At 31.0% G+C, this 20694-nt stretch overlaps 1 protein-coding gene and 1 long non-coding RNA gene across 3 annotated transcripts in view; one reads left to right on the forward strand and one right to left on the reverse strand.

The window, feature by feature from the left end:
- LOC142330084 (uncharacterized) overlaps window positions 1-20694 on the forward strand; it is a 249826-nt gene that overhangs the window by 167307 nt on the left and 61825 nt on the right. The window lies entirely within an intron of this gene.
- LOC142330087 (uncharacterized) overlaps window positions 1-20694 on the reverse strand; it is a 166510-nt gene that overhangs the window by 82389 nt on the left and 63427 nt on the right. For both annotated transcript variants that reach the window (XR_012757676.1, XR_012757677.1), the window contains exon 3: window positions 8394-8541. This is a non-coding gene — a long non-coding RNA (uncharacterized LOC142330087). The remainder of the gene's footprint in view (window positions 1-8393; window positions 8542-20694) is intronic.

Below are 20694 nucleotides of genomic sequence, written 5' to 3' on the forward strand. Positions count from 1 at the left end.
AGGTCCTCAGATGATCAAAAAGGTTTTTTTTATCCCCCGTCCCTTTATTGGGGTTTAATAAGGCCAAACACTATCAGCAAATTCTTGGCTATCTAAATAATGTGAAAAAATTTGCCTACGTTTTGAGTAAAATTTTGAGGTACAGGACCTAAAAGGTCCATATCTCCCTGCCGCTTAACAAAAATGAAATTAGATTAATACCTGAAATACGCAAATCATCGCACCTAATCGGTCGATCTGGCCTGAAGATATCGAGCAACAAAAGCCTTACATAGATTCGAAATTTTTCAATGCTAAAATATGTTTTTTTGTTACAAGAAGTCATTAAACGTAAAGATCTGCAAAATCCCCGAGATCTAAAATTTCATCTGATTAGCATTCGTTCCCTTTTACAGTGAACTGTATTATATTATAACTGTATTATAACTGTATTATATTATAACTGTATTATATTAATTATAACTGTATTAGTATTATAACTGTATTATATTATATACGCGGGAAAAGAAAATTTTTTTTTTTTAGTCTAAAATGAAAACTAATTTTTTTAGTTTAATAGAAAATAACAAAAAATCCCTCAAACAGGTAACGCATTCTAATCTATATTACCATAAAAATAATGCAACCAGGCCGTTTTAAAAAGTACGCAACCCGAATATGCATAGTGTACATTTTACTATTTTTTTTACATCACAAGGTAAATTACAATTCTGCAAAATTAAATTATATAACAGATATACATTTTTTCGCCTTCACATCTTTTGATATCAAGCGATAAACAAAAACGTTTTGAAAATAACTATTTGCAGCGCTGTGCATTTTACTTCCTTGTACGAAGTAAAGGAAGTATTGTGATCGCGAAAAATTTCGGTTTTCAGATTTCAACTGAAATATCTATTTTGACTGGTTTCGGTGTGACGTCTGTACGTAGGTATGAATATATCTCCCGTAACTCAAAAACGATTAGCCGTAGGATGTTGAAATTTTGGAAACATCTAGTTGTGTACATCCCTTTTTGATTGGAATCGACTGAACCAAAAGTATCCACAAAAAGCCCAAGTCTGGATTTTGGACCTTTTCTTAACTGCAGTAATTGAAAGATTTTCAACGATATATCACAAGTGGTACTTATTTTCATCGGTTCCAGAGTTACAGCCAAAGGAAATTTTAATTAATGAAATATTTGTATCTTACAAATACTGGAAGGTACATCGGTTCGAATCAGCCTTCATCATCTTTTTTTTTTAATTTAAATATATTCATTTATTAATAATTATTAACCTCTGATTTAAAGAACAATTTAAATCCGGAGTAACAGTACAAGGTGAAAAAATAAAGATGATACGATTTGCTGATGATATAGTAATTCTAGCTGAGATTAAAGGATTTAGAAGGAATAATGAACGGCACGGATGAAGTCCTACGCAAGAACTATCGCGTGAAAATAAACAAGAACAAAACGAAAGTAATGAAATGTAATAGAAATAACGAAGATGGACCGCTGAATGTGAAAATAGGAGGAGAAAATTTTATGGAGGTAGAAGAATTTTGTTATTTGGGAAGTAGAATTAGTAAAGATGGACGAAGTAGGAGCGATAAAAAATGTCGAATAGCACAGGCGAAACGAGCCTTCATTCAGAAATATAATTTGTTTACATCAGAAATTAATTTAAACGTCAGGAAAACATTTTTCAAAGTATATGTTTGGAGCGTCGCTTTATATGGAAGTGAAACTTGGACGATCGGAGTATCTGAGAAGAAAAGATTAGAAGCTTTTGAAATCCAGACAATTGAGTATTTTTAGAAAAAAAAAAATTAATTTGAAGATTAGAAAAAAATTATCAAGACAGGTACCGGCTCTCAAATTTATGCAACAATTTTTGGAAAAATTTAATAGAAAAATGAGGTACTATGTATTTCATTGAAGAGAATAAATATTAAAAATTAAAAAATACGACTGCCGCAAAAGAAACATTGTTCTTTTTGTTCTTGTTTGGTGCCATCGTGATTTTGTAGAATACTAGCAAATACCCGATTTGAATTTTGAAAATCGGACGATTGTTTATAGAGATATTACAAGAGCATTCGATTGCACCTCCCAAAACAGCGCTCCAAGGTCACCCTGTTTGTTACCAGTTGATGACGATCGGTCTAGCCTCGCACGAGGTGCTCGCATACGTCATAACTCTAGTCTCACACGCAGTCCCCCGCTATTCTTAAACATAAATTTTTTAAATTTAATATTATTTTATTTAACGTAAATTTCATTCTATTATTTTTGTAATATTAATCATTCGATTGATTCGAATCATTCAGATGAAATCCATATCATACAGTGACAGAGGCTCACAGTTCATTAATTCAATTGATTAAAGTTTGTCCTTCAACCGGCAAAACTCCACTGCTACATGTACATATATATGGAAGCGATGACAATCCCGATAACGTAAGGATTCCAACGTGGGGTCATAATTTAAATTGGTTCGGCCGCTGAGCTGCTACGACTAAAGGAAGAAAATCCCTTCTCAAATAGCTCTCCCTACTCGTTAGCTGCATTTCACTAATCTGCGACCTTGCGCCGTAAATTTAAATTGCCCGGGAAGATGGGTCATATCCTGGGAAATGATAAAGAAGTTTTGGAAGTTTTTTATATCATAAAAGTATTAATATTTTACATACTTTTTAATAATAGTATGCGCTTGATTTTAAATTTATATTTTCTTCTGTAATCCGAGAAGGAGCCTTTTACACTCCTCTCGGAATTCGTTATATTTATTTCATTTTTATATATATATATGCACACACACACACACACACACACACACACACACACACACACACACACACACACACACACACACACACACACACACACACACACACACACACACACACACACACACACACACGCACGCACACAGAGTCGTTTTTATTTATTTTTAAATTTTTTATCTGTGATAATAATTTTATCCATTTTTAGTGATATTAGTTTTAAGTTTTTTTAGTGAAATTTTATGTTATTAGTTGTAGCTTTTTAATATTTTAGTTGTTAACTAGGATTAGTTTTTTATCTTAATTTTTAGTTTCCCCTCATCCGAGTAGGAACTCTTTACGCCCCTCAGACTTTTTTAAACTGTTTTTAATTTAGTTAAATTTTACGTTTTTACTTTTAAGCTTATTTTTAATTTTATATTTTACGGCTGTGATTTAGTTTTAAGAGTTTTTAAAAATAAATTTTTCAGCTGTGATTTTTAAGTTGTAATTTTTTGTTTAACTTTTATTTTTTAAGACAGGTTTTTTGTACTTTTTATTTTATTTTCTTTTATAAACTTTTATTCCGGGCGATGATAACGCCAAAGCGTTTTTCGCCCACCGATAACACACAAAAAAATTCACTACTCAGCCGTTCAGTGATATTCTTTTTTTAATCCATTTAGAAGATTTAACTCGGACATCGAAATCCGGTTAGTTTTGACTGGATTTAAATGTCCGTGTTAACAGGCAAGGTGAATCATGAGTTCAACGGTCTGAGTTCAGCCTTGAGACTGTACAAGATCAATCGTTTAATTGTGCTTAAAACCTGTTGATTCTATTGCGAGGTACAAGGCCTATTATTATTAAAAGTATTTTTTTTTAACTATGTTAGAGTCGCTTTCCCATTCTTAAAAAAAAAATTTTTAATGAAAATCGAACCTAAAGATAAACACTGTTTTTGTAAAATATTTTCTTCTTTCGAAAAACCGTGGCGGAACGGTAGAGTCTCGGCCTTTCGTCCGGAGGTCTCGGGTTCGAATCCCGGTCAGGCATGGCCTTTTTCATACGCTACAAATTTCCATTTCATATTCTCAAGCGCAAGTTTATATGAAGAATCATAAATAAAAGAAAACGAAATATCAAGGTGCGTTAAAATAACTTTGTTTTTAAATCGAACACCGATTAGAAAATAAGTTTTTTCTAAATTATTCTTTAAACTTTTAGTTTGGAGGCGACTTTTAGAAGTCGGTTTCAAATTAAAAATAACTAAACCATCATTTGGCGTTGATTTTAAACCGTTTTATTATCTCATTCGTAATACTTTCCCTTTAGTTTAATTTTAATTTATAATTTAGATGCGCCGAGAAAATCGTTGTCAGTATGAAAATAAGCCGTTCGCAAGAAACATTAAGCGACAGATTTGCGTCCTGATAAAAATAAAATAACGAACGCAAACAACTTTGCACGAGCTAACTCTGGAATTCTATTTAATAATTATATGGTTTTTAATTACAATTTTGTTTTCACACAAAAATATTAGAATAATAGCCTACATAATATAACCGACCTCCGCGATGGAATGGTAGCGTCTTTCCCTTTCATTTGACAGGTTCACGGTTCGAATCCCGGTTAGAGTTGGAATTTTTTAATACGTTACAAAATTAATTAAATACTAAGAAAAAACTTACCGCTAGTTGTAAATGAGTGTCGGCCTTATATAATTGTCAGCGGAAATAAAATACGCTATTCAAAATCGGAAAATTCAGTATCCGGCAAGGAACACGACGAAAATAGAAAAATATTTTCAAATCGTCTATGAGGACGAAAAAAATCTGGTTTTGGCAGTATTATTCCACGATGAAAAATTTCCCGTATCTTGAGGATTGGAAATTTCGATTTTGATAAAAAAAAGCCAAACAAAATTTGTTGTTTCTTTGAAATTTCGCTTGAAAATACGAGTACTACATAAAAACTTACTAACATTTATATAGAAACACTACAGAGATACATGTAGCTATTTTTTACAATAGCGGTTCCCAACCTTTTTGATTCTCGGAGTCCGTTTTAGAATTAATTTCTACGGCGGAGCCTGTTAGGTCTACCTTATGCCTTACAAGTTAATGGCGTTGAGAAGTAGTTTTATCGGGTGGCTGGGACGAGGAAGAAGGGATAGATAGTAAGGGAACGTACAGATATTTGGAAAAGCAATTCCCACATTTTTGACTCCCGCTCCGCTCAGCCTCGCCGTGTCTCGCTGCACAATAATATTAGTGTTACGAGAACTGAACAAACGCGAAATTAACTGAATGTAATTTCTACTTTTTGTTTGTCATTCTTAAATTTTATTTGCCGGGAGCGGTCGCGGAACCCTTATAGAACCAACGGAATACACAGGATGTGATAAACTGTCTTAGAGAATGAGATTAAAAGCATTACATGAATTAAAAGATTCAAGCAATTTCTCTACGTAAAGAATGTATTTAAATTAAAGAACTGAAAAAGCTGTAACGTTTTTATAACATCGATAAAGATATTAAAATTAAAAACCATTCGACTTCATCATAAACAGCTGAACTACACGACGAATTACTTTTTAAATACCGAGATCTGAAGTCAGTAACTAAAATTAATATGACGACGGTTTTTTTTTTTGTTCAAGTGAACATTAAAAGAATTTCAGGATATTAAAATGTTCATTATGAGAAAACGTATCTTTCCCGGGCTGTAGGCTCAATTACCATAAAATGAGGCGTTTCTTACCGACGAACAGTTTTCTTATAATTCTTTTTTTTTTTAATTCTTAGTAGGTAAATACTAAAAAAAAAAATTATTCGTCGTGAAATGTACGCATAAGCTTAAATAAAAATAAAAACAAGATATAAATAAATAATAATATTATTACGAAAATAATTGACAGCGTAATTCAATAGTAAATAGAGTAATAAAAAAAAACCCATTAAAAAATAAACAGTTAATTACATACGATTTACAAATACTAACTGATGACAGCTCCATTAATTTAATTGACATAATCTAGTACGAATTACTGATAATAAAGTAATCTTAAGGTGATTACTATTTAAAAAAAAGTAAATAAATAATAAACATTAACCTGTCGCAGATTTAAAAGATGACGATATATTTCTATTTTTAGAAATGACGTTTGGTATTTTAATCAAATAAGCGTATACAGTATTAGTGTATTGGTATTACATCATATTTCATCATTCGAATAAAAAACTATCACCGGATACAAAATAGAACAAATAATAACAATACAATGCGTAAATAATTATTAAAACAAAAATCTCAAACCGATTGATGCTAAGAAAACAAATACTCTTCATTATTTTAACACAGATTATTCATCGTATATTTAAACAAAATGATGAAATAAAAATTGACAAAACACGCAAATTTTATTATAAAAACAAAAATTCGTATTGCTAATCCGTTAGGGAACGGAATAAAGCTGCTAATAATTTACGTTTTACATTCATTTTAAACTGCGCCTGAAAAATTATATATTTTAAAAGAACTTAACGGTACGACATTATAAATTATATTTTTTCATTATTTTCTAAAAAAAAATGTCGGTAAAGTTACAAAACTTACGACTTCTTCGACAGATTATTACTTACGAGAAAAATTAAGTTCGATTAATTAGCGCAACATCCGAGAATTTGATGTTAAAGCAAAATTAGCTAACCTAATACGTGAAACTCTCACAAAAACAACATCAAAAGTTAAATTCACGGGAGAAAATTCCGACCTCTTTGAAATAAAAAACAGGTGTTATGCAGGGTAATGGTTTACCACTGCTCTCTTTAATTGTGTGTTGGAAAAAAATAATAAGAATTTGGAAAGGGAAACTAAAAGAACGTAAAATTGAGGAGAAAGAATAAATATCTAACGAAGTAAACCGCCTACCATTTAAAAGACGATTTTGTCATACTCTCCAAAAATCTAACAGACGCAGCAACACAAATTAATCTTTTAGAAGAAATAGTCGGTGAAACGAGTCTAAGAATTTCTGTACAAAAGACTAAATTCATATCCAACATTAAGAATGCACCGAGATTTTTTTAAACAAATATCGGTCCCAAAGAAACAGATTTAAATATACCTAGGAGAGACGATCCAAGAAAATGGAATGCAAAAATCCACCTTAGACGATAGGATTCGTAGAATGCAAAGAGCGTACGGTCTGAATAAGAATATCTACAACAAAACATGCAAAAATAATGAATTATAACACCGTAATTAAAACAGAATGCTTGTGGATGCATATCGGTTATAAATTAGAACCGTTAGAGAGAAGAAATATTAGGAAAATATTGGGTCCGCTAAAAAAACAATTAAAGCTGGAAAATAAGAAGGAATGATGAAGTATATAAAAGCATAGAAAAATTTTGTAAACGATGAGAAAAACAAGACCGATTTTCTTTGGGCGCGTATATAGAACGAATGAAACAGATTTTGAAGTACTTTTGGGAAAAGTAGTTAACAAGGTGGATCCGAGAAATCAAAAAAGATCTAGAAAGAAATAATATAAAAGAGGATGAAATAACAGAAAAAAATGTGTTTTGTAAGAAAGTGGAAAAATAGGATTGCAAGGTAGTAAAGATAAGAAAACAGGAACAAAGTGGTCTGAGGAAAGGAAAAAATTCACAGTGAAAAGATGAAAGAGCACTGGAAGATAAGAAAACAACAAGAAGGAAATTAAATTGTTACGTGGTACTTAGGCGGCCATAATTAAAGAAAAAGAAACGCATGTAAGTAAAGAATTATTTAAAGAAAAAATTGTTCTACTCTTAAAGTAAAATTTTTGAGATATGGAAACTGTGGTGATCTCTCCCTATCCGCTTTACCGATTATAACTAAAGTTAAACGACATCACTTCTCATTATGTAGAAGTCATCTATTAAAATTTTATAAAAATTGGTTAATCCAATCAAAAGGCAACAAATAAACTGAAAAGTAATGAAAAAAGCAAAAAAAAAAAATTGGGTTTATTATCTTGCACTGCTGATTAAAATTGTCCAAAAACATAAACATAGTAATAGAAAGGAATCATCTAATCAGAACAAGAATGCAACTTGGGTCCAGAAACAAGAAAACAGAATTTTTTGTCCCAACTCCTTTAAGGAAGTTTAAATTTGACTGAACATAACCAGAAAGTACCTTAGCAACCTAAGAAGTATAAAATTTTGTAAAAAAAACAATTTATCTACTATTTGAATGAAATTTTAGGATACAGGAACCAGAACATCCTTATCGCTCTGCCCTTTGACTGATTGTGCCCAAAATTAAATAGCATCAATGCTACATACAGAATCATTGTGGCAAATTTCATCCAAATAAAACCGGGTCTGGAAATACCAGGCAAGAAACACGCTGACATACATACATTCATCCTACTGAAAATTTTAACGCTATACTGTAACTGTATTTTTTCATTTAGAGGGGAGTCAGGAAACCAGATCTGCAAAAACCATGTCACCTACAAAATTTGACAAGATTAACATGCGTTCCTTTACATAACATATATGTTTACAGTATAACTATACATAGCTAGAAAAGTAAAAAGCAAAGACAAAAGATATTTTAACTTAAAATGCATTAAAAAAATACTAAACGGTCAGTCGAGTCGGTCGTCAATACAGTATCTCTCTCAATCCTAAAATAGAATCTGGCTGAATGATTTGTATAGTTCTACTGTGGACTTCTGCACACTATATGATTCTGGAGACGGTTTTCTTTATGGAAGTGTAAGCCTGTTTTCATCTGAAAAAAAAAATATCTTGTTAGCGTATTTATTTGAGCCAGTGAATCATCGAGTTATTACTCGACGATTCAGAATATTTTTATTTTATAGATGATGTAGACAGAATATTTTCTGTCTACAGATTCTGTAAAAATACTTATTCCCCAGAAGGATATAGCTGGGATAATGGATGCCCATCGCTAAAGGTTTTTCAGTGTTCAGGATTGTTCTTCTCAATTTGCAGCCCCTTTCTATGATCTCTATCCTTTTCATCTATCTATAATCGCTTCCTCCATTGCTGTTCTTGAATTTTTCTAAACGCCTGTCAGATCTGGTTTAGAAATGCGATTACTTCTTTTGAGTTATAGTATTCAAAGCATTCGTGAGATTTGATGAGAATGATACTACTTCTGAATCAGTCTATCTACACTGAGTTTTTAAAAGCATAATCTGATGTTTACACTCATATCAGGTAAGACATCAGCTATATTACAGAATATCATCTGTAATATTATACAATACCTCTGCCATTACAAGAACTAAGCTGGTTACAACCACATTTTAATGAATTTTAAGGTTTGAATATCATAAATCTATAAGTCCTAATATATATTTTTTTATGCTACCACAGTACTTTCATTTCCTTTAGGTAGTGGACTTAATCTGTTTGTAAACATTTTTTAATACGACTGAAAGATTTTAAGAGTTAGGTTAAATTTATTTCACTATATAATTACTTTTAATTCATATTGAATTCCTTATTACAGATCTACATTTTTTAAAAATAGCTGGTACTGTATCGATTAACAAATGCGTAGATAACGCAATACAAAATTTGACTGAAATGGCATAGTTGTGTTGTTCCATATCAATTAACAAATTCATAGATAATATAAGAAATTTGATTGAAAAATGACAAATTCATGTAAGTATTCAAACTTTCAGAAAATCAGCTATTTCTTAGATCGAGTCGTGAAAGAGAATCAAAATTAGTTTCTCTAGTACAAGACTAGTTGACCTCACAAAAACAAAACCAACACAATTAGAAAAATTAACTAGTAGAAAAAAAAATTCAGAGATCCAACTCGGAACAGCAAAGATGTGTAATTTATAGATATCTATCTAATTCACATAGTTACTGATCTTTATATGTAGGTAGATAGAACCAAGAGCATCAGTATATCGGTACTAAACGAATCACTTTTATATTATTCAATAACTGTTGAATTTTACCGCGTAAGGCATTTTCACATAGCAATAATGGAGGCGCCTTCCTTGGTAAAATATTCCGGAGGTAAAATAGTCCCCCGTTCGGATCTCCGGGTGGGGACTACTAAGGAAGGGGTCACCAGAAAATTAAAAAATAACATTCTACGAGTCGGAGCATGGAATGTTAGAAGCTTGAAAAAGGTTGGTAGGCTAGAAAATTTAATAAAATAGGGAAATGGGTAGGACAAATGTGGATATAGTAGGAATTAGTGAGGTTCGGTGGGAAGAGGAAGGCGACTTTTGGTCAGGTGATTTTAGAGTAATTAACTCAGCGTCAAATAATGGGCAGGCAGGAGTAGGTTTCGTGATGAACAAGAAGATAGGGAGGAGAGTGGAGTATTTCAAAACGCATAGCGATAGAATCATTGTAATAAGGATAAAATCAAAACCTAAACCGACAACGATTGTTAACGTCTATATGCCTACAAGCGCCCATGATGATGATGAGGTAGAGTGTGTATACGAAGAGATTGATGAAGCAATTAAACACGTAAAAGGAGATGAAAATTTAATAATAGTTGGAGATTGGAATGCAAGCATTGGAAAAGGCAAGGAAGGAAATATAGTGGGTGAATACGGGCTGGGCAAAAGGAATGAAAGAGGGGATCGACTTATAGAATTTTGCACGAAGTATAATTTAGTAATTGCCAACACCCAATTTAAAAATCATAATAGAAGAATATACACTTGGAAAAAGCCAGGCGATACTGGAAGGTATCAGATAGATTATATCATGGTTAAGCAAAGATTTAGAAATCAACTCGTTGACTGCAAAACTTACCCTGGAGCAGACATTGATAGCGACCATAATTTGGTGATAATGAAATGTAGATTGGGGTTTAAAAACCTGAAGAAAAGGTGTCAGATGAATCGGTGGAATTTAGAGAAGCTTGAGGAAGAGGAGGTAAAGAAGATTTTTGAGGAGGACATCGCAAGAGGTCTGAGTAAAAAGATAAGGTACAAAATGTAGAAGAAGAATGGGAGAATGTTAAAAAGGAAATTCTTAAATCAGCAGAAGCAAACTTAGGCGGAATAAAGAGAACCGGTAGAAAACCTTGGGTTTCAGACGATATATTGCAGCTGATGGATGAACGTAGAAAATATAAGAATGCTAGTGATGAAGAAAGTAAAAGGAACTATCGGAAATTAAGAAATGCTATAAACAGGAAGTGCAAACTGGTGAAAGAAGAGTGGATTAAAGAAAAGTGTTCAGAAGTGGAGAGAGAAATGAACATTGGTAAAATAGACGGAGCATACAGGAAAGTTAAGGAAAATTTTGGGGTACATAAATTAAAATCTAATAATGTGTTAAACAAAGATGGTACACCAATATATAATACGAAAGGTAAAGTCGATAGATGGGTGGAATATATTGAAGAGTTATACGGAGGAAATGAATTAGAAAATGGTGTTATAGAGGAAGAAGAGGAAGTTGAGGAGGATGAAATGGGAGAAACAATACTGAGATCTGAATTTAAGAGAGCATTAAAAGATTTAAATGGCAGAAAGGCTCCTGGAATAGACGGAATACCTGTAGAATTACTGCGCAGTACAGGTGAGGAAGCGATTGATAGATTATATACAAACTGGTGTGTAATATTTATGAAAATGGGGAATTCCCATCGGACTTCAAAAAAAGTGTTATAGTTATGATACCAAAGAAAGCAGGGGCAGATAAATGTGAATAATACAGAACAATTAGTTTAACTAGTTATGCATCAAGAATCTTAACTAGAATTTTATACAGAAGAATTGAGAGGAGAGTGGAAGAAGTGTTAGTAGAAGACCAATTTGGTTTCAGGAAAAATATAGGGACAAGGGAAGCAATTTTAGGCCTCAGAGTAATAGTAAAAGGAATATTAAAGAAAAACAAACCAACATACTTGGCGTTTATAGACCTAGAAAAGGCATTCGATAACATAGAATGGAATAAAATGTTCAGCATTTTAAAAAAATTAGGGTTCAAATACAGAGATAGAATAACAATTGCTAACATGTACAGGAACCAAACAGCAACAATAACAATTGAAGAACATAAGAAAGAAGCCCTAATAAGAAAGGGAGTCCGACAAGGATGTTCCCTATTTCCGTTACTTTTTAATCTTTACATGGAACTAGCAGTTAATGATGTTAAAGAACAATTTAGATTCGGAGTAACAGTACAAGGTGAAAAGATAAAGATGCTACGATTTGCTGATGATATAGTAATTCTAGCCGAGAGTAAAAAGGATTTAGAAGAAACAATGAACGGCATAGATGAAGTCCTACGCAAGAACTATCGCGTGAAAATAAACAAGAACAAAACAAAAGTAATGAAATGTAGTAGAAATAACAAAGATGGACCGCTGAATGTGAAAATAGGAGGAGAAAAGATTATGGAGGTAGAAGAATTTTGTTATTTGGAAAGTAAAATTACTAAAGATGGACGAAGCAGGAGCGATATAAAATGCCGAATAGCACAAGCTAAACGAGCCTTCAGTAAGAAATATAATTTGTTTACATCAAAAATTAATTTAAATGTCAGGAAAAGATTTTTGAAAGTGTATGTTTGGAGTGTCGCTTTATATGGAAGTGAAACTTGGACAATCGGAGTATCTGAGAAGAAAAGATTAGAAGCTTTTGAAATGTGGTGCTATAGGAGAATGTTAAAAATCAGATGGGTGGATAAAGTGACAAATGAAGAGGTATTGCGGCAAATAGATGAAGAAAGAAGCATTTGGAAAAATATAGTTAAAAGAAGAGACAGACTTATAGGCCACATATTAAGGCATCCTGGAATAGTCGCTTTAATATTGGAAGGACAGGTAGAAGGGAAAAATTGTGTAGGCAGGCCACGTTTGGAGTATGTAAAACAAATTGTTGGGGATGTAGGATGTAGAGGGTATACTGAAATGAAACGACTAGCACTAGATAGGGAATCTTGGAGAGCTGCATCAAACCAGTCAAATGACTGAAGACAAAAAAAAAAAAAAAAAAAAAAAAAAGGTAATTTCATGAGAATTACTTTTACAGTAGTTATTTTTTGCTGAAACAATTGTTAAGTAACAAAGGATTATTTTAATTTTTCTATATAATTAATTTCTATATAAATAAATGGATAAGTTATTAACTACGTATAAAAAAGTTGTAACTGCCATTTCTAAGCTTCTTATTCTAAAAGTCACATTTTGTAAAATTCATAACCAGATTGTTCAAATTTTTCAATTTAAAATTATTCATTGTAATATTTTATTCTTTAATATTCATTGTAATATCAATTTATTATTCATTATAGTATTTTAAATGGAATGCTGAATCTCAAATAACTAAATTCAATAATTTTCCCCATTTTTATTCACGTTATAGACTTGATATTTCTAAAAATTCTACTCATAGAAATACAGGAAACACTGTGTTTTTTGGCTTCGTTATTGCTTCAGTGTTATAAATTAAATTTTTAAGTTGACTTTTTATTCAATTTTTTAATTTATTTATTACATAACAGATGTGACAGGAAATGGGCTGCAAGGTAGCAAGATTCCTTTTATATATTAAAGTAAACAGATTTCTTAAAAGCTATAATGTTTGGTTGCCACTGGTGGACAAAAATATTTGACCGGTAGTAGATAAAGTAAACTGTTTAGTGGAATCTCAAACAGGATACAGTATACTAGTGTGATTGGTGATAAAATTATTATGACATTGACAACTGCTCTGTGATTTTAGATAAAATCTCAAATAAAAAACTGAAAAAATGCATATTTTTATTAACTGATTTAAAATAATGTGCTACTAACGTACTAGGACAATAGAGCGTCTAAGGAATAACTGGGCTAAGAAAAGAAAAAAATTTTACTCAAAATAAACGTATGCATCATGGTGTAAGCGACATGTTATGGTATGTTACTAGCAATAAAATTTACAAATTAATTATAAAAAAAAGTAATAATAATAAATGTAAAGAGAAGTAAAAGAAGAACAAGAATTTTAAGATCTTAATAACACACTCTACTTCTAATAACAACCTCTTGAACTCAAAATCAAGGAAACCACTTTATTCTGACGTGAAAAAATGGCAGAACCACAAAAGAAAAAACTTAGAAGAATACAATAGAGCGCTAAATTGGTCGTCTCTAATCCACGCCTGAATCTTCTTTATGCAGTCAGCATTGTGCATTAATACCGCTTTACTCTTTTCTATTTATCATGTTTCACAGTCAATACAGAACTATTCTTTTCTTTAATGCTCGTTATGCTTATATATAACTAATTTTTGTATAGACTCTAAATAAAGTCAAAGATATAAATTTTTTTGTATTATTTTATTTAAGTCAGTATCAGGAAAGAAGTTAAAAAATTAAACTTATATAATTATAAATAATAAACAAAAGAAGTATACTACATTAGTAAAATAAGTTACAGAATATCTACAAAATATTTCAAATTCTGTTACGGTAATAAAAAAAAAGGCTGACAACACAGTAACAGGACTTTCCCGCCATGTGGCTAAAGCTGTGTTCTGGGAAAGTCCTATAAAACTGGGTTGTTTTGTGATGCACAACTTAATTTTAAATATTTATCATTTTATTTAAATTTAATATTTTTTTTTACTATTTACTAAATTTTTAGGCACATTTACTAAATGTGCCTAAGAAAAATATAACCTTAATTAGGTGAAATCTCGAGATACGGAGGGTGACCTTGCTCTACAGCCTCACTCCCTTGACCTTTTAAGTTGAAAATTTAATGGCATCAATTCCCCGTTTATAAAAGTAATGTAACTAAGTTTAGTCAAAATCGGTCCAGTAGTTCTGGAGATATAAGGTGATTTAGAGACCAACCCTGAACACACATACACCAAATTTCCATCTGGTTTTTGGATTCCTTAGTGTCAAAACATCAAGATCTGGTGATAACCGCATATGCCCAAATTAGACAGATTACAACACTTTTCCTTCTATAGCTATAGAACTATCTATATTTAATCAGTCCCCAAAATGAGTGGGAGTACAAGTTAATAATTATAGATGATCTGACACAAATGTTGAAAATTATATAACCGTTCACAAAAATAGCTAACTTGCCTTTCTAGATTTAAAAAAGACAGTACAAAGCATCATGATTTCTTGTTATCTTCACTAAGCCGAGTATATTATAGTAAATTGTATACCAAGCCCGCTGAATTCATATATCCAATCCTACAAGTAATATTTTCATTGTTCATTACAAATACAGCAAACTTCACTACTCAGAGAAAGCAATCTGATTGCTGCCTCTTGTACTTCAGGCATTCATATATGTCATGACCGTACAGAAGTTTAGGATATTAAAAAAAGTGTAATGAAACAAATTAATATAACCCTGACTGCAGAGAAAAAATACTTATACATGTTTTCCATTAGGTAGCATTAACATATTAATATTTAACTGAATTATTATTTGTTCAGCTGTCATATAAAAAAAGAATGTATTGCTTACTGTAAAATAAAGATCTATCCAGCAATACTGTATATCTGGACAGTCTAATTTTTATTAATATTATGGCTTTACTTACAAAGATCTGCTGTTTCATTGAGCAGTGGGCATTTCATATACTATTAACTAATTTCTCACTTACTTTATCGAATAAGAGCGCCAAAAAAAATATCTATTTGTCGAATCCTATTATTCCTGATACTTAATCGTCGGTTTAAAGCACATTTTGCATCACAATAAAAATGTTACTATTTATGTTAAGACAACATAACCGAGCAGTTGAAAATGATCTGACGGTCGATAATAGTAAACAATTGTGAATGGTTTTCTTTAATTTTCAAGAATAGAAAATATTTTTTGCGCCAGATTTATTAAAGATAATGACAACTGAACTACCTTCTTTTTATTGTGCCAAGTACACTGTCACTTATCGACATATTCTCATCGAAATGGAATGACAGTCGAGCCACCCCATTCACCACAAAACACTTGTATATACCAAAATCATTATTTTCAGAGACAACTCTAATCAGTACAGTAAGGCACTGTATGTGTATCGTAGCTGTAAAAAAAACTGGGATAAATTTTAAACTGATAGATTAATGTACTCCTTTCTGTCGAGAAGCAATGCGACGTATAAATATACATATGAGTATTATTCAGTAGCTGGTTTAACTATAAGGAATGTCAACTACCCTCATAAAAGGGAGTTCCTTTGTAAGTCGATCATCAACTCTCTCATTATCCTTTATTCCTTTTTGCTTTGGAAGAGTAGCATTGACCTGGTTTTATCTGTCGTGTCATGCCAGCATCTTTTAGCAGCCAATAAGGAAGTTACTTCTTTAGTGTTCGGCGGGGAGATATTAGTTTTTATATATGTGGGGATAATTCTAATAACTTTTTTCCTACTAATGTATGATACACCAAACTACCAGCTGAAATGTCTACTACCATTAAAACGAAGCCTTCTATTTCTCATAAAATCTTACTCGCTCAATAAGTGGAAACAACGCAATAAAATAAAATATGTAGTTCTGTGTTAAATATAATTATTATGTATACTTTTTTTAACTACGTTTTGAATAATTGATAAATAAGAGTTTTACTGATGACATATAAATTAAAATTTGTTATAATTTTCTATTATGCTCTTCTGTACAGTTTACATGGTAATCCTTTTTTTATTACATTATTTTTGGTCAAAATTTTAAAAAATTAATTTATTTTAAACATTTGTAGTCTAAAATATATGATTTTATACTAATAACATAGATCCTTGATTTAAACTACACCGTGACACTAGATTAAATATTATTGACACTGAAAACGCATTTTAAACTATGAGAAAAAAATTGTACATGAACAATATTTGACACAGATAATGATGAATATTTTCCTTATCTTTAGATTTGATGAGTATTAATAAGGATATTTGTTTTAAAGAAATAACAAAAACTACAAAACAGTTCATATCAGTAAATACAGGAAGTAAACTGATATTCTATGAACGCTTTCTCTTAAATTACAAACTTTGAGAATAAAAGAACCATAATAATAACTATAAAAATAGAAATGAAAGAAAAACTACAATAGGCAGAAAATTAACACCACACAAGTAATTAAAAATAAAGACAAAACATTCATGAAAATTAATATCGCTCAAAACCTTTATACAGAGCTTAATAGAAAAAAAATATTTATAATGTGAAGTAAAATACTTGCAAAGTTGTACACACAATACTGGTATATGATAAATACAAAGAATATATTGTTTATGTAAACTTTAGACAACTAAAACAATTAGAGATATAACAGGAAAAGGGAGTAGTTACAGGATATGGTTACTTGTAAACTATTATAAAAATTTAATTGGATAACTTAAAACCAATTTAATTAAAAAATAAAACTAGCTGAATTCTAACACCACTATTTTTCGTTTAAATCATAATTCATTTTCTTTTTTTTACTATTTTTACTTTTCTGGAATCTTAGCTCTAGAGCTATGCTGCAAGAAGAGACGTACGGTAATCGATCAAAAAATGGGGTATTGGTTTTTTGCATTTCTCTTCATTTCATGAATCAGGAACCCCCAAAAAAAGGAGGGGAGGTAATGTTCTTATGTACTTGTGTTGGCACTTTTGAAGCTTAATAGTTTTTTAACAGGGTAAACCGATTTTGATGAAATTTTGTACAGAGACTCATGTATATGGGGCAATTTGTTGATCAGATTTTGGAGTCAATATTTCTAGGCGGTAGGGGGTTAATTTTCTCAGCAGTTTGCAAGCATAACCCCACTCTATATTAAGGTCAATACATGAATACATGCTTATCTTATTTTTTAAAAAAAATTATTCCAAAAGTCGAAAAGTTATTTTTTTATCGCCTATTTCTTGACCAATTTTTTTTTAATGTCTTCCTAGGGATAGTAGTAGTGCAAGTGACTACCAAAAAATATTTTGGGGGCAATATTGGTGGGTAACCATAACATTTTTAAAATATAGATTTTATAACACTTTTTTTGGTTTATATAAAACCTTTTATTCATTAAAAATTCAGATAATAACCTTGTAGAAATAACATTGAAATAAAATTTCATCATAATTCACCCCACCACTAAAAGAAAATCTTAGGCAACTTTTTATTGGTTGAACATTTTTTTTTAGTTTCTTTCATTTAATATAGTAAACAAAGAAAAAAAAACATTCTTAGAAAATAATTTTGGAGGTGATCAGGAAGAAGAAAATAAGATACTGAATTTTTAAAACCTTTTTTGGTTTATTTAGGCATTTAATGATAATTTTATAATAAGATTTCATCATAAATTATCCCCACCCAAACAAGAAATTTTAGGTAATTTTTTTAATGTAATTACTGTGCACTGGAATAAATTATGGAAGTCTAATGACAAAACTTTCTTAATTTTATAGAAACGGATATAAAATAACTGTAATAGGTTATAAAAAGTGTTGAAAATGACCTCCTCCAACATCAATACAACACTCCACAGTTTCAATTTGTTTTCAAACATTTTTAACCAATAGATGTACTGGAATGTCTCAAATGTACACTGTTATTGGGGTTTTTAGTTCGTTAATCGTGCGTGATATTTTGCGATACACTGCTTGCTTTTCTGCCCTCCATAGAAGGTAATCTGGGGGAGTCAGATCGGCTGATTGTGCAGGCCACAAACCCCTCAAAATGATTCATTCATCAAAAACATTTCATAAAAAAAGTTACTGACTTGTTAGATGTGTGCCCTGTTGTACCTTCTTGTAACCAACCATGATTGATTTCCATTTCTGTTAACCGACCAATGAAGTTTGTTAAAACAGCACAATAACGATCACTATTAACTGTAGATTGGACCCGCAATGCATGTTCTACTCACACTGACCCGACTCCAATTTTCACTTTGTGTAAATATTGTTTGTGTAATTCATGAGGGTTAGTTGTTGATCACAGTCATATATTTTCTGAATAAAAATATCTTCCCAGATGACTGTAAAAACCGTAATGTCAAGGATACGTATAGAATAAGCGTATCAAAAACAGGCTCTGTTTTGGAGTTAACTCAAAAATGTTTCAAATGAAATGTCTAAAAAATTTGTGATTGTAACAATAAATTTAAAATTGAACAGGCTAAATTTCGATGTATATTTTACAAGAATCTTACAGCCCATTTCTAAGATATTTAACCACAAACGTACCGCATGTAGTAATTAATTGGATAGTAGATTGAATTGCTTTTCTGAATAAGTGAACTATTTTTAAGATAATAATTATTAGCTCGTAGTTTTCTTATCTTTTCTTAACCTACTGATGGAAAAAAATACCATTACTTGAACCCTAGATTGAAAAGTACACCAGTAAAATTAACATTAAATACCTTTTAAGATTATGTACGAGTAAAATAGATGAAATATATTTTTAACAGGACTTTATAGGTAGGTCATGAGTAATCACAAAACTCTTACTGGAGCTGATCGGCAACAATACCAAAATAATTTTAAGACTAATTATTTTAGCAATCTAAAACTTTAATGTAAACAATAAATTACTATTTGTTAAAACTTTAATTAGTTTACAAAATAAATGTAGAATTACGGGTTTCATATAAATTATTATTAAAAGAAACATTGCAAACTAAAGGCTAACACAATGAAATTACTATCTTAATTTTAAACTTTGTTAAAAGCATACCTTACAGTTCATTTAAGATTCAGAGAAGGAACAAAATGTCAGTATAAAAACTAGACTTGACCGACAATTGCTGTGGATAACCAAACCCGTATGAAACTTTGCCAAAATTTACAATGTTGTTATAAATGCATAACTAAATAATGTAAATATAATGGTTGAAACATCAAAGTAGCTTTTATTATTTATATCACTACTTATAATAATCAGCTTTCAAGCAATATTTTATGAATATAAAATGATAAAAATTTTATCAAGAAAAATACAAAAAAAAAGTTCTAATACATGATTATAAATTAAAAAAAGAAAGGTGTTTTAAAATACAACTCGTCGTAAAGGAACTGGACAAGAGGTCACACACCTCTATTAATATCAGCCATTTTTTACTAAATTTTTTTAATTTTATCAACAGGGTGTCTCTAACTTTCTTAGTTTTGTATAATTTACAATCAAAAATTAATTTTTAGCAATAAATTTCAATGAACAGAAATTAAAAATAATAAAATTCTAAAAAAGGTTTTTATGAAACATCTCCTAAAATTTTTAATGGGAGATCATGTCTCTCACTTGGATGAAAAAACTTTCATGAGACCATTTTTACTTTTCCTGCTGTAACACAGAAAAATTGTCCTACAATATTTTTAAGGCAAAAAATTAAATATACCTTCAGGATTTCTATATTTCTTGACTTTTGATCTCTCCTGAACCGTCACTTGAACCAAGTCAATAAGGACTACTAAAGTGCTTGAATTCAGACATCAATGGTCTACACACACACACACTCATGAAAGGTGTACAATCACATTACTGATTTGTATTCAATTATTGTGACCAATATGGATAGTATAATGAACAGCTGTTATCCTCAGTAGTGACATCAAAATGTCTAATATCTGCCGATTGAGGTTTGAGCATGTAGGGATAGTAGTGACTGTTTAACAGTGAGAGTAAGGAGAATGGTTATTTTAATTCTGGGGTAAGCTCTCCTCTATGTTATCTTTTTCAAACCGTACAGTGAAGTTGATCTTTACCTTGTTGCCTCCACTGTCCAGATCCAGGTTCCCACAGATTAGTCAACAGTCCTGAGCTGGGCCAGATCCTTGTAGTTTCTCTAGGTTGGAGTAATTTTGCCTCGTGTAATGCTGACTGAAATGTGGGTTACTGCCCACACCATACCGAGATAATTCAGAACTGATGTTTTGTGCATAAGTTAACGCTTGATTTACAACATTAGAATATTCTGACGCCTACAA

Source organism: Lycorma delicatula, chromosome 9, assembly GCF_047948215.1.
Source record: "Lycorma delicatula isolate Av1 chromosome 9, ASM4794821v1, whole genome shotgun sequence".
Taxonomy (NCBI): Eukaryota; Metazoa; Arthropoda; class Insecta; order Hemiptera; family Fulgoridae; genus Lycorma; species Lycorma delicatula.